The 15,840-nt window shown below is 40.9% G+C and overlaps 1 protein-coding gene across 9 annotated transcripts in view; it reads left to right on the top strand.

The window, feature by feature from the left end:
• SYNE2 (spectrin repeat containing nuclear envelope protein 2) overlaps positions 1-15,840 on the top strand; it is a 442,988-nt gene that overhangs the window by 114,978 nt on the left and 312,170 nt on the right. The window contains exon 1 of one of the 9 annotated variants that reach the window (XM_021074129.1): positions 14,830-15,797. The exons of the other annotated variants lie outside the window; for them this stretch is intronic. The gene's annotated coding sequence lies outside the window, so the exon portion shown is untranslated. Of the gene's footprint in view, positions 1-14,829; positions 15,798-15,840 lie in introns of those variants that run through there. 9 annotated transcript variants of the gene reach the window in all.

The raw sequence follows: 15,840 nt of genomic DNA, 5'->3' as shown, positions 1-15,840 counted from the left end.
GGGCTGAGACAAAGGAGGAGAATTAAATGTGTCCTTGATAAATAAGCAAGAGGAGACAAAAATATCTGTGCTTTCCCTTTAGTACACCACAGATGGTATATTTGGCAAATACCACCAGATTAAGTTCTTCTGTTAGTCTGAAAAAGCAATGCAGGTGAATTCAATAGACTAGAAACGGTTATGGTGAGGGTTCTTAGGTTTCCAGTACCAACCAGTGATGGCATTATAGGGACGCTGGGGGAATTAGGTTTACTATTATTGCTTTTATTAACCACAAATTATATATATTTATATATTTATATTTTTGCTTTTTAGGGCTGCACCCACGTCATATGGAGGTTCCCAGGCTAGGGGTCAGATCAGATCTATAGCTGCTGGCCTATGCCATGGTCACAGCAATGCCAGATCTGAGCCAAGTCTGCAACCTACACCACAACTCATGGCAACACTGGATCCTTAACCTACTGAGTGAGGCCAGCGATCAAACCTGCTCCTCATGGATCCTAGTCAGATTCATTAACCACTGGGCCACGATGGGAACATATTATATTTTTAAGGGAATATTTTCTTTCCTGGTTATTTCTTATTTTATAGAAGACAACCTTCCAAATTTTATGTATTTTATTTTTTATTTTTTATTTTTTTTTGTCTTTCGCCTTTTGAGGGCCACACCCCCAGCATATGGAGGTTCCTAGGCTAGAGGTCGAATCGGAGCTGTAGCCACCGGCCTATGCCACAGCCACAGCAATGCAGGACCCGAGCCGCGTCTGCAACCTACACCACAGCTCACGGCAACACCAGATCTTTAACCCACTGAGCGAGGCCAGGGATTGAACCCACTACCTCATGGTTACTAGTCGGGTTTGTTAACCACTGAGCCACGATGGGAACTCCCACCAAATTTTATGTAATTTATTTCAGTTGATGGAAGGTTTGTGGCAAAATTTTTGTTTTAATTACCCAATGAATTTTTTTTTTTTTTTTTTTTTTTTTTTTTTTTGCCATTTCTTGGGCCGCTTCCGCGGCATGTGGAGGTTCCCAGGCTAGGGGTCGAATTGGAGCTGTTGCTGCTGGCCTACGCCAGAGCCACAGCAACTCGGGATCTGAGCTGTGTCTGCAACCTTCACCACAGCTCACAGCAACGTCAGATTCTTAACCCACTGAGCAAGGCCAGGGATCAAACCTGCAACCTCATGGTTCGTTAACCACTGAGCCACGACGGGAACTCTGCCAGTGAATTTTATTACATTTATGGTTGTACAGCAATCATCATAACCCACTTTTATAGCATTTCCATCCCAAACCTCCAGCCCATTTCCCTGGCAAAAGTTGATTGTAAGTGGTTTTTGAAAAAATGAAGTGTTACGTATTTTTCATTTAGAAGATGGGCTAACAATAATGCTTAAAGGTTTGAATGAGAATTCCATAGTGACATCACTTACAACAATTTTCATTTTTGCACTTTGCCTTTTTAGTTTTGGTTCACATCTATATACATTTATATGGTTACTTTCCTATTGAACATAAATATATTCTGTTTATCTTAGTATTTTCTGTTTAATATTTTCCATAGATTTCATTATTATTATTATTATTTTGGTTTTTTTTTTTTTTTTTTTTTTTAGGGCCACATCTGCAGCATATGGAAGTTTCCAGGCTGGGGGTCGAATCACAGCTGTAGCCAATGGTCTACGCCACAGCCATGGCAACATGGGATCTGAGCTGAGTCTGTGACCTACACCACAGCTGATGGCAATGTCGGATCCTTAACCCACTGAGCAAGGTCAGGGAGTCAACCTTTGTCCTCATGGATACTAATCAGATTTGTTTCCTGTGAGCCACCATGGGAACTCCTCCATAGACTTTAAAATGATTGGTTTATTTATATTAAAAACATTTTTTTTCCAAGTTAATGTACCAAATTTTTCAGTGCATTCCAATGTTATCAAGGATTCATATTTGTGGTTTTAAGTCACCAAAGAAAATTTAAATCATATTCCAGATATTGTATTTAGTGGGTCAAGGAATTTCCATCACTACTGATTAAAAACAAATGTTAATATTATTAAAAGAGTAAATTATGTAATTACTTGAAAAGTTCTCCTGACTGTCATAATTTGGGATTATATGAAGTAAGGGTGGAGAATGTGTCTCTGAGACCTAGCTCACTGGCTGGGCCTCCTGGATAATGTGCTTCACTCCCCTGACATTGGATATTTGTGATGTCCCTGGCAGAGATGTTTTATGAGGCTGCAATGAAATATGTGCAGATACTTAGCACATATGTAAAATGTTTAGTACATAGTAAGAACTCTATATGATCTTGAATTAGGTGTTATTTATTGGTTAAATATGCTTCAGTTCTCTTTTATTTCAATATTTAAGGTCAAGCTTTCACCTGAGCTCCGTTCATTAGCATACAGGTTAGAAATAGGAAAGAAACAATTGGGTTTCTTAACACAGTCCCCATTTATTATAACTTCTTTTTTATAGCATTCTTTTTTTTTTTTTTTTTCCTGTCTTTTTGCCATTTTCTTGGGCCACTCCTGTGGCATATGGAGGTTCCCAGGCTAGGGTCGAATTAGAGCTGTAGCCACTGGCCTACGCCAGAGCCACAGCAATGAGGGATCCAAACCATGTCTGTGACCTACACCCACGGCTCACGGCAACACCGGATCCTTAACCCCCTGAACAAGGCCAGTGACCGAACCCGCAATCTCATGGTTCCTAGTTGAATTCGTTAACCACTGAGCCACGACGGGAACTCCTACTTTTTTTTTGTCTTTTGTCTTTTGTTGTTGTTGTTGTTATTGTTGCTATTTCTTGGGCCGCTCCCACAGCATAAGGAGGTTCCCAGGCTAGGGGTCGAATCGGAGCTGTAGCCACCGGCCTACGCCAGAGCCACAGCAACTCGGGATCCGAGCCGCGTCTGCAACCTACACCACAGCTCACGGCAACGCCAGATCGTTAACCCACTGAGCAAGGGCAGGGACCGAACCCGCAACCTCATGGTTCCTAGTCGGATTCGTTAACCACTGTGCCACGACGGGAACTCCCTACTTTTTTTTTTTTAACTGAATGAATTCAGCTAATAAATGTAGCTTTGGACCAGCACACTTTGTATTGAGTGCGAGCAGGTATTCCTAGTGATCTTGTCCTGTCAACCATGTTCAGTCTTGTGAGTCGAATCTCAGAAAGTATCTGTGTTCTGTGAGTTCCATGTGTGCGTGGATCTCTGCGAGCAGTTTTTGGCCTTCGATATTTCAATGAGGTTTGCTTTTTGTGGCTATATTATTATGTTTTATATGAATGATCTGTGTATAAGCAAATTTACTTTCAATAAACACAGAACATATATTTGAGCCTCTGTGATATAGGAGAGATTATGATCAGCTTTAACTTACTCAAGGACTAGTTACCTAGCTTTTGTATGTAATTATATTCATTTTCGTGCCTTAAATCTGTTGCCTTTGTCTGGCTTATTTCTCACTTTCTGGGCACTGAGGTGGGAAAGACATGCTTTCATTGTTGGAACCTTTTAGTTGTGGTTTGCTGTTATTCTAAGATATGTGTATAGCACTTACCAACATAACTGAAACTTGCTGTAATATAATTTATCTGAAGGGGGTCTTTTTGGATATAGATCTGTAACTCCAACTTTATTCGCCTGTTTTCTGCCATCATTGAGGAATAAAATGACCTGTGTAGCCTCATATTCTATTTAATGGAGAGTAACTAGACCCAGGATACTAATTTTAAGAGACTTAATAACATTATAACCATCCTTAATACAGCTGAAATTTTCTTTGAGATTCATAATCTCATAGGACATTGCAGAGCTTCAGAGTCCTCTTTTAATTATTATAAGTACAAGCTTCATTGTGTTTTAGATATAAAGAAGTGACAGTTAATAAAGGCTGAACATGCAACAAAAAAGAAAAAAAGCATTTATATTAGATGATACCTATCCCTTCCCTGTGGAGGTATTTTGAATTTGGGAAAAATTGTCCTCAACCAGAGTCTAATGTTTTCTGTGATGAAATATAAAGGTAGCACTGTTTCTGTTGCTTAAAATATAGAAGCTAGTTAATTGTTGTGAAGTGAAAAAGATGTCTATGGAATTAGGAAGAGAATATTGTGAAGGGACCTTGGGTGGTGGTGGATGACCTTGTGGATTAGTGAAGGACGGGTCCCTTAGTCTGAGCCAGGAGATGAAAAATGGCTGTGAAGGTCAAAGTTTAGAGAAGGGCCATGGCCAGGAGGTCATGGTCAGAAGATGAGTGAGTGAGCATCTTCTCATGCCTAGATATATCAGACAGGACAGAATCACAAGTGTGAGTTAAGTGAAGAGAACAGGCCCTATTATAGACCACAGTGGAGGTAAAATGCCTTGGATTAGAGGGCATGGGGGCACAGCGGCCTCATGGGGAGAAGGAAGAAGTAACTCAGCACCGCTTCAGTGGGAGGCACTTGGAGGATGCTTAGGGCGGCACTAGTTAGGATGCTAACTCCTTGCACATTTATTTAGGGCCAGCTTTGCAACAGATGTGGGGTTTGGCACTGTGGCCACAAAGGAGGAAGTGGTCCTCTCAAGCCACTCAGGGTCCAGATGGGGTCTCAGACACTGGACCAACGGTTGTGAGATTTGTGCTGAGTCTGAGGTCTGGGGTGTGTAGGCAGCACAAAGGCAGACCACCCCATTCCATCTGCACTCTGGGAGGGGAAACAGCATGTGAAAGACAGAAGAGCAAGAAAGAACATGGAGCATTAAAGAGGGCTTTGGCTCATTTACCAGGTTGATAGCCTGGGCCTGTGAGGGGAGCGTCAGAGGATGGGGGTGAAGCAGCAGGAAGGTGTCAGACCTTGAAGAGCCAGGGATACTGTGCAGTTGATGAGGCATTTTAAGCAAGGGAGTAACCTCCCTAGACTGATGGTTTTCAGAGCTCACTGTAGTGGACACTGTTGTGCTGTTGAGACCCCTCCCTTCATGGAGGACTCGCTGCCCAGCCTCTGCAGCCCTGCCAGCCTTTCGGGGCTTGTCTCAGTGGCAGTGATGGACCTCACCCAGCATCCTGCCCTTCCTAGGGGTAGCGGGTGGGGGACCCACATCCAGTGACAGGTGAGGTGGAGTGTGAGGACCATTTAGCCCAACCTGGGATGACTGAAGGGTGTTTAAGCTCCAGAGCCCACTGTGGGGCGGGGAGAATCTGTTCTGGAGCCTGCTTTGCAACTCAGCCTCGTCCTCTGCCCACCCTGGTTTCCTTTTCTGCTTTGGTACCTCAGCTGCTACGAATTTTGACCCCAGCAAGGTTGCTGGGCTTTGTTTGGTGTTCCCCTCGAAGTGCTGAGGTCTGCTCCGTGTCCAAGAATAAGCAAGTTGAATGGATGTTGATTTTTGATTTTCTTAATTGTACCAGGCTTTCTACCTCCCTCTACCACCAACAGGAAATCATGCTTTCTCGGTAAGTGACTGAGTGCCACCTGGACTAGTAGAAATGGATAAAGATATCATTTCACAGGGTGAAAGTAGCATTGACATCCCACGCTCTTGTCTTGAGCAAGATTCCAAATGCATTGCTAGATGAGCTTATGACCTGCAAGGGTGTAGGTATAGACAGACACACGAACTTATCACTTCTGTTTAATGTCCTTGGCTGAGGAAGGAGACTGACTTATGCACTGTAAGGAAAGTGTGTGCTTGGGTCATTGAGAGTTGATGGTATTCTTTTCTTTTTGGTTATGTAATCTTCAGATAAGTAATTTTTTTTTTTTTTTTTTTTTGGTAAGACTAGTTGGCTCTAATTCCTATAAGGCGGAATGCATGCCCTCTTGCCCATTTATTTATTATATGAAATTTTCTTCTTTTATCCTTTTAAGTCCTAGACTTTGACTTCAAGAGGTAGGCAGAGTAGAGGTGATTTTAAGAGAACGTTGTGTGATTACTAGGTGCAAAGTCAATTACTAGAAGCAAAGTTTGTTTACCTCTTGGGCATATTTGTATCCATTTTATATTTTGTAAGTAGGTGTCTTAATTGTTTGACAGACTACTTTGCATTGGAGTTCCCTTTGTGGCTCAGCAGAAACAAATCTGACTAGTCCATGAGGATGCAGGGTCGATCCCTGGCCTTGCTCACTGGGTTAAGGATCTGGCGTTGCCGTGAGCTGTGGTGTAGGTTGCACATACGGCTCGGATCTGGCATTGCTTTGGCTGTGGTGTAGGCCGGCAGTTGCAGCTTTGATTCGACCAGTAGCCTGGGAACCTGCATATGCTGTGGGTGCGGCCCTAAAAAGCAGAAAAAAAAAAAAAAGACTGCCTTTGTACTTAATTGGGGTAGTAGTCTTATTAGTTTTGTGTTTTTTAAGTGGTATGGACTATCTTCTAATTATTAAAGAATTTGTAAAGAAAACCTTAGCAGCATGGAAATAATAATCATTTTGAAAAAAATTGAAAATAATTTTTCAATAATAAATGTAAAAGTACATAAACATCTAGGATCTACTGTATAGCACAAGGAACTATATTCAATATCTTATAATAACCTAAAGTGGAAAAGAATCTGAAAAAGAATATATAATTTATATGTATGAAGATATATGTATATATCTGAATCACTCTGCTGTACGCCTGAAACTAACAACATTTTAAATTAACTATACTTCAATAAAAAAGGTGGAAAAACCTGAATCTTCTTAATTTAAGGAATTTAAAAAATAAAGATAATTTATCCTCTAGCTTCCATGCTGTCAGAGAATGTCAAGTAATGAGAGTGTGACCTTCAGTTGCTTGAGGGCTCCTTTCACTTTTGTATGGGAAAAGCAGATTTGAATTGATGAGACCCTGTCTTTGGGTCCATGGGGAAGGTGGTCAGCTTGTGGTCACATTAGTGAACACAGGTGGTTGTCCTCCTGGAGGGTCCAGAGGCTGAAACTCCTACCCTTACCTCGTGGACATTGCTAGCCAGACTGAATATTGATTACAATTCGGAATAGCTCAGTAACTGAACTGGAAAGTGTATAATTTTTAGAGCAGCAAGGAACTGTTTTTCCTTTATTCCTGTTGTTTGAAATAATCCTTAAAAAGTGGTAAGATGGCTGGGTGAGGTTCTTTTGTGGACTGTGAGTCCTGCTTCTTATAGCATCATAAAATCGCAGATTTCTTGAGCTGAAAGGGCTCTTAGAGAATGTATAGCTCCACCCTTATGAGAAAATTAGGGTTCAGATGTATTAAATGCATTCTCTATGCTTGAGGCAAAATGAGGACTAGAACTCAGGTCTGTAAACCATTAGTCCAGAAATAATTCTGCAGCATGGCATTACCGCCTCAGAGTTTCCCTCTGGTCTTGGAGACCATTTTTCCAAGGTTTGATTATCTTGCTGACCACCCAGCATAGTGCCTGAAACATACAAGCTGTACATTAATACTTTGGGGTAAATTACTGACTAATAAAGAAAGCTAGACAATAACAGAATTTTTTTTTTTCTGGTCTTCTTGAGAAGTTTTAGGAAACTAACCTTGTTGTTCTTTTCTGATTCCAATTTCCAGGTACTGTTAAAATACAGTTAGGCATTAAAATAATATTTATGGAGACTAATAACGTGGAAATGCTGTTGCATAATACTTAGCAGAGTCAAAATATTTGTGGTATAACTACAACACTATAAAAATAAAGTCAAAAACCTCTATTAGAGGAGTTCCCGTTGTGGCTCAGTGGTTAACAAATCCTGCTAGGAACCATGAAGTTGAAGGTTCGATCCCTGGCCTCACTCAGTGGGTTAAGGATCTGGCATTGCTGTGAACTGTGGTGTAGGTTGCAGACACGGCTCTGATCCCGCGTTCTGTAGCTCTGGCGTAGGCCGGCGGCTACAGCTCTGATTAGACCCCTAGCTTGGGAACCTCCATATGCTTCAGGAGCAGCCCTAGAAAAGACAAAAAACAAAACAAAACAATAACACCATAACCCCCCCGCCCCCCCATGTTAGAAATAAAAGTAGTCTTGGCATTCCTGTTGTGGCTCAGTGGTTAATAAACCTGACTAGTATCCATGAGGATGTGGGTTTGATCCCTGGCCTCATTCAGTGGGTTAAGGATGGAGCATTGCTATAAGCTGTGGTGTAGATCGCAGATGTGGCTTGGATCCTGAGTTGCTGTGGTATAGGCCTGAAGCTACAGCTCCTATTGGACCCCTAACCTGGGAATCTGCATATGCCACAGGTGCGGCCCTAAAAAGACAAAAGACAAAAAAAAAAAAAGAAAAAAAAAAAAAAAAGAAAGAAATATAAGTAGTCTAAAAAAATCACCAAACTGAGTGGTGGTATTTGGCTGATAGGTCTATGGATAGGTATTATCACTATTTTTCATTTTGTGTGACACTAAAATTTACTTTAATACACATGTATTACATTTATTGTGCAGAAAATCCTCTTAAAAGTAAATGAAGTGTATATTCCGTTTTGTAGAAAACAAATTTGAACTATTGACTTTTTATCCTTATAGTATACATAATTTAGATGTAAGAGATTTTTTTTTCACCCTCTAAAAATACCTGAATCTAATCTATTTTTTTTTGTGTGTGTGTGTGTGTCTTTTTAAGGCTGCATCTGTGACATATGGAAGTTCCCAGGCTAGGGGTCTAACTGGAGCTGTAGCTGCCATCCTATGCCATAGCTACAGCATCTTGGGACCAAGCCGCATCTGAGATGTAGCTACACCACAGCTTACGGCAATGCCGGATCCTTAACCCACTGAGCGAGGCCAGGGATTGAACCCGCATCCTCATGGATACTAGGCAGGTTTGTTACCTCTGAGCCACGACGAGAACACCCTTGAATCTATTTTTTAACCCTTGGCTTTGTTGTGGTGGTGGATGGGAGGAGCAGACTTATTTTCGCACTTATTAATGATTTATAATTTGACTAGATTTGCTTGTCCTGGTCATTCTTCTCATCTACCAGTCTGCATTTGCTAGGTTGTACCTGCTTTACCAGGAAAATCTTGAGGGTAGGAAGGTAGTAATTACTCCTTTTCCATTAAACCTGTTAGAACTATCCAGACTTTTTTTTTTTTTTTTTTTAAATCCATTCTTTTTCGATTCCCCCAGGCAGGAAGTTACTGCTCTGGGTCTTGTTCCCTGAGCACACTGTTGCTATCTCTGGAAAATGTTTCCTACTTATTCATCTTTACATCCCTAGTAACTGATACAATGCCTGGCAAGTGGTGAGCACTCAGTGGATATTTGTAAAATGAATGAATTAATATGATCTTATATGGAATGCTCAACTCTCTATGAATTTAGTTCATGTTTTTATTTTTATTTATTTATTTTTGCTTTTTAGGGCCACATCTGAAGCATATGGAGGTTCCCAGGCTAGGGGTTGAATCTGAGTTACAGCTGCTGGCCTACACCACAGCTCATAGCAATGCCAGATCCTTAACCCATGGAGCTGAGAGAGGCCGGGGATCAAACACACAACCGCATGGTTCCTAGTCAGATTCGTTTCTGCTTCGCCATGACAGGCACTCCTAGTTCATGTTTTTATAATAAATTTATCCTAAGCTTGAGTAGTAGAATAAAATCGGGTCAGAAAATTTCTAAGTTAAGCAAGAAACTTAGTAATTATACCCATGTAATTGAGGGCTATAGTGGGACTTGGTCATTATAAGGCAAAAGAAACCCTTATCTGAAAAAGGGTAATTTTGTTATTTTCCTCTGTAAGAGCACAGTTAAAGAGAAAGAATGGATACCTGGCCAGGTAGCAGCTGGTGCATCTGTTGATAAAGATGTGTGTCATTTGGGCTGGTTGCAGTAGTTTAGGCCAAAGGAAAAAAGCAAATTATCCTTCCTTTTCCCATTTTTAATAGCAAATTAATTTCTGAGTGTGAAAGTTTTTCTGTAGCTGCTACCAAAACTGGCAAATATTTTTCTAAAGAAATAGTATATTTCAGAAACAAACTTCTCATTTTAACAGTCAGTATATTTCTGGCTATTGTATTTGCTGGCAAACATGTCAATTTTAGAAATATTTATTTTAAATATCTTGGAGAGACCAATATTTGGGATTTTTTTTTGTTTGTTTTTTTTGGCTGCACTAGCGGCATATAGAAGTTTCCAGGTCAGGGATTGAATCTGAGCTGCAGCTGTAGCCTATGCCACAGCTGTGGCAGTGCTGGGTCCTTAACCCACTGCGCTGGGCCAAAGATCAAACCTGCACACCAACAGAGAGATAATGCTGAATCATTAACCTACTGTGCCACAGTGGGAACTCGGGAGTGTTTGAGATTTTTAAAGACAGCAAATCTTGAAATGCTAACCAATGGAATCGTGTAAAAATTCATGCATATAGTTATGTTACTTGAAACACTGGAAAAAATACCATTAAAATCACAGTGACATCCTGCACATATTTTCGCAAAAGTTTCAGTCATTTCAGAATTTGCCAGTGAACATGCAACCATTTTGACCACAGCTTAGTAAGACTAGTTCAACTTTGTAAATTTTTTCTTAATTTAATGGTTTTTATTTTTTTCCATTATAGCTGGTTTACAGTTTTCTGTCAGTTTTCTACTGTACAGCAAAGTGACCCAGTCACACATGCATGTATACATTCTTTTTTCTCACATTATCATGTTTCATCATAAGTGACCAGATATAGTTCCCAGTGCTATACAGCAGGATCTCATTGCTTATCCATTCAAAGGCAATAGTTTGCATCTTTTAACCCCAACAGCTTTGTAAATTTAACAGAATTCTTTCATCACCTCCATCCTTTCTTTCTCCCAGAATAGTTTGGGATCAAAGTTCTTTTGAAACCTTGAAAACTCAAGAAAAATATCATTGCAAGTAGAAGTAGGCATTTTTACCTTAAAATACATCTATGAAGACATTCGAGGGTAATTCAGTTTGTTGTTGCCAAGAATTCTGGCCATTTAGAGAGAAAAAAATCTTGTGAAAAATGAGAGGAAGGGGAAGAATCCAAATGGAGGTATCCAAAGAGGAAATTGTAACTTAAAAAAAAAAAAATACCAGTAGTTCCCATTGGAGCTCAGTGGGTTAAGGATCTGATGGTGTCTCTGTGAGGACACGGGTTCAATACTTGGCCTTGCTCAGTGGGTTAAGGATCTGATGTTGCTGTGGTTGTGATGCAGGCCAGAAGCTGCAGCTCCAGTTTGACCCTTAGCCTGGGAACTTCCATATGCCACAGGTGCAGCCCTAAAAAGACCAAAAAAAAAAAAAAAAAAAAAAAAAAATCAGAAAAAACCCCAAAAAACCTGTGACTTGGAAAGAACTGAATTTCAAAATTATTTTTATGTGTATATTTGTATATTAAAGTTTTTCTGAGTTTTTGTTTGCTTACTTATTTGTTCATTGAGTTTTTAAACTAGTTCATTTCTTATCTTGTTCATAAAGGATTTAAAATGAGCACAACAGAATATGTATAAGATAAGATATTACCTGTCAATAAAGAGTAAAACCCCCAAATGAAGCAAAGACTAGGGAAAAACAAGCATAACTAAGAGCGGACATAATTGCTACAGTTTGACCTCAGGATTAGCTCTGTGTTTCTGGAAAGCCAAAGGGAAAAAGGAACACTAATTATGTGGTTCTTATTTTCAGAAAGGAAAACAATAAAAATAATACAAAAACAACCACAAAAAAACAAAACCCATTTCTCCAAGGAAATGAAGTGTTTCCTAGCACACTAAATTCTTTCTTTGTGGTAAACAATTTTTATATTTTCCATTAGAGTTGGTTTACAGTGTTCGGTCAATTTCTACTATACAGCAAAGTGACCCAGTCATATATACATTCTTTTTCTCACATTATACTCCATCATGTTCCATCACAAGTGACTAGATAGTTCCCAGTGCTATACAGCAGGATCTCATTGCTTATCCACTCCAAAAGCAATAGTTTGCATCTATTACCTCAGACTCCCAGTCCATCCAACTACCTCCCCCTCCCCCTTGGCAGCCCCATGTCTGTTCTCCAAGTCCATGAGTTTCTTTTCTCTAGCACACTAAATTCTTAAAAAAAAAAGAAGAAAGAAAAGAAAAAGAAGAAACATTATAATGGAGGGCTTCCTAGAGCATAGCTGAGTTGTAGAAACAGTGTCCTCCACAGTGTTGCTGTAGTTTGTTAATTCTTTTGCTCTTTCACTCTTTTGCCCTTTCTTTAACCATTTATTATGTACCTGCTCTGTGCTAGATGATAGAGACACAACAGCAAACAAGACATAGGCCCCCCTCAGAGCTCATGGTGAAAAAGGCTGAAAAAGACTGAAAGCCTGAGAAAGATACAGGGCTAAAGAATCTGCTCCAAAAGGACTGGTTGGCTCAGTGGTAGAGCTTGTAAGGGGTGGGTTTCTCCAGGTAAGCAGGCATCTCAGATTGACATTCAGGATCTTCAGCCTCTGCCTCAGTGAATGTCAGGATGCTTTCAGTTTACTCCAGCCTTTCAGCTGGGAAGAGGCTAACAAGAACAAGGTGATGCTTTGGAGTCAGTGCTCCAGCCAGTTTGGCTGGGGTGCAGGGCTGAGGTCATTCCTGGAGTAGGGACCAGAGTAAGTAATCTGTTAGTCACACAGCTACTTCTTGGGGAAGAAGGCCAGTGCACCTGAAGCCGGTTTCCTGAATGGCAAGAGGACCTACCCACTTGCTTGTTTCTGCTCACTATTTGGAAAGTGTTTGTTTGTTTTTTCAGGGCCGCACCCTCCCAGGCTAGGGGTCTAATTGGAGCTGTAGCCACCAGCCTACGCCACAGCCACAGCAACGTGGGATTTGAGCCGAGTCTGTTACCTACACCACAGCTCACAGCAACTCCAGATCATTAACCCACTGAGAAAGGCCAGGGATCGAACCTGCTACCTCATGGTTCCTAGACAGATTCGTTTCTGCTGCGCCACGACAGGAACTCCGGTTCTTTCATTTTATTGCTGGCGTTTTATGGAACATTCAGCTTGTGTTTGCTCTGCTGTGATGAGAAGGGGCTGGGGCAGAGAGAGGCTAAAAACACCCTGTAGAGCCTAGACCACTGATCTTCAAGGGAGAGGAGATGGAGGGGCAAGGATGAGGGGCACAGGGGAGGGGCAGAGTGAGAATTTAGTCACAAGCAGTATAATCATGGAAAATGTATGTCCTTTTCTTCATTCTTTTTTTTTTTTTAATAAGTTTTATTGGAGTATAGTTGACTTAGGAAGTTGTGTTAGTTTCAGGTGTACAGCAAAGTATATACATGTACATATAACCATTCTTTTTTTTTTTTTTTTTTTTTTTTTTTTTTGTCTTTTTAGGGCCGCACCCAGGGCATATTGAGGTTCCCAGGCTAGGGGTCGAAATGGAGCTGTACCCACTGGCCTACATCATAGCCACAGCAATGCCAGATCCGAGCCATGTCTGCAACCTATTCCACAGCTCATGGATCCTTAACCCACTGAGCGAAGTCAGGGATTGAACCTGCATCCTCATGGATACTAGTCAGATTCGTTTCTGCTGAGCCATGATGGGACTCCACATACAGCCATTCTTTTTCAGATTCTTTTCCCATATAAGATATTATACAGTATTGAATAGATTACCTTGTGCAATACAGTAAGTCCTTGTTACCTGTCTGTTTTATATACAGTAGTGTTCATATGTCAGTCTTAATCCCCTAATTTATCTCTTCTGGCCTACATTTCCCCTTTGGTAACCATGAATTTGGTTTCACCATCTTTGAGTCTGTTTCTGTTTTTTAGGTTCTTTTGTATCATTTTTGTTTGATTCCACATATTAGTGATCTCATGATATTTGTCTTTCACTGTCTGACTTAACTTTACTTAGTATGATAATTTCTAGGTCCATCCATGTTGCTGTCAATGGCATTTTTTCATTCTTTTTCCCAGCTCAGTAGGAAAATGTATATTCTTGAGTGGAAAGAATTCTTAGGAATGTATTCCCCCCCCTTTTTTTTGCTTTTTAGGGCCATACTCAACCGCATATAAAGGTTCCCAGGCTAGGGGGTCTAACTAACTGGAGCTGCAGCTGCCGGCCTATGCCACAGCCACAGCAGCGCAGTATCCGAGCCTCATCTTCGACCTACACCACAGCTCATGGCAATGCCAGCTCCATAACCCACTGAGCAAGGCCAGGGATTGATCCCGCAACCTCGTGGTTCCTAGTCAGATTCGTTTCTGCTGCACTACGACGGGAACTCCCAGGAATATATTTTTCTGATGAATAATAATAAGCCAACCTACATCCCTCAGCTCTTCCTTGCCCTTGATCTCACTGTTTCACCTCCCACTAGAGGCTTTATTAAACCATTGCTTCCAGGCAGGACTCCCCATTGATTTAGGATCGCCATGGAAATGAAGCTACAGGTACTTCGCACTTGGTTCAAGACAATGGGACAGGAACGGACAGAACCCGGCAGGGTTGATGGAATAAGGAAGAAAGTTATTCATAGACTGGGTCGCTTTGCTGTGCAGTAGAAATTGACAGAACATTGTAAATCAACTATAATAAAAACAACTTAAAAGAGTCATTCATAGTGTTTTAGGGATGCTTCACGTGTTGTTTGCCAGTTAGATCTCTTCTTGGAGCTTAAAACCGGGATCTAGATGTCTTCAAGTGACTTGACATTGAGGGAGGTTTAAAAAAAAAACACCTCATTTGGAGTTCTCATTGTGGCGCAGTGGAAATGAATCTGACTAGGAACTATGAGTTTGCAGGTTTGATCCCTGGCCTTGTTTAGTGGGTTAAGGATCTGGTGTTGCTGTGAGCTGTGGTGTAGGTTGCAGACATGGCTCGGGTCTGTTGTTGCTGTGGCTCTGGCGTAGGCCGTTAGCTGTAGCTCTGATTGGACCCCTAGTCTGAGAACCTCCATATGCTACAGGTGAGGCCCTAGACAAACCATCTCATTTACTGAAAGTACATAAACTGTCATCTTCCACTAGTAAATTTCTCTTTCTCACCAATGAAGAATAATTTGCATTTGTTATCTCATTTTGCAATTTTCAACATGCTATGTTATCTCATCCTGTCCTTACAAAAGTCTGTAAGTCTGAGTTATTTTAACATCAATTATTTGTACCCTCCCTTATTCTAGAGAAAGTTTGAAGTATTTTGCAGAGAAACATAAAATTCAATAGAGTAAAAAAATAAATGAGGGGATTGCAGTGAAGGAAAAATAAGAGTAGCTAAATGAAAGCAGTGGGAAAACACCTTGTTTTCTGTGCAGTGATTTGTTGTTGCCAGAGCTGGGTTATATCAACCAGAATAAAGAGAGGGCAACTTTGTTTATAAAAGTAACATGGTCATTGGATTAAAAGAATAAATGCTCAGGATCACAGTTTTTCTTGGTACTGAGACCTGAGAGAATTTTTCCACAGCGTGTTCTCATAAAAGGAACACCATGGCTTAAAAACTGCTCCTGAACTCCTGTGTAAGCAGAACAACGGTAGGTCTCTCTAGACTGTTTTTTGTAATATCCTGTTCAGTGAGGTTTATGGGATTATGCCAGAATATGTTTTAATAAAAGCATTTCTCTGAGGGGATAAAACAATACAGTTTGGGTTCACAGCTCCCTATGGCTGGACAGGATCCAAAGACCACATCCAGGAATGGGTGGACTTTCAGTCTTGCAGGCGTTCCTTCATGGATATCATTTCTTGTAATCCCATGTTTTCAAATGCACAGCAGAGAGCTTCAGGTTAGGTTCTTTGGCAAGAACCTGAAAGTCTCTGAATTGGCTCAGAGAAAATCATTTCACAGATGAAGAAATGGGACCTTAGAGCAGCTGATGATTATCCAAGGCCGTGAGGTCAGTGGCAGAGCGGGGACCAAGGCCAGATTCTTCTGATGCT

This window comes from Sus scrofa, chromosome 1, assembly GCF_000003025.6.
Source record: "Sus scrofa isolate TJ Tabasco breed Duroc chromosome 1, Sscrofa11.1, whole genome shotgun sequence".
Taxonomy (NCBI): Eukaryota; Metazoa; Chordata; class Mammalia; order Artiodactyla; family Suidae; genus Sus; species Sus scrofa.
Note: the sequence above shows the minus strand (reverse complement) of the source record. Positions and strands in the feature narration are given on the sequence as shown.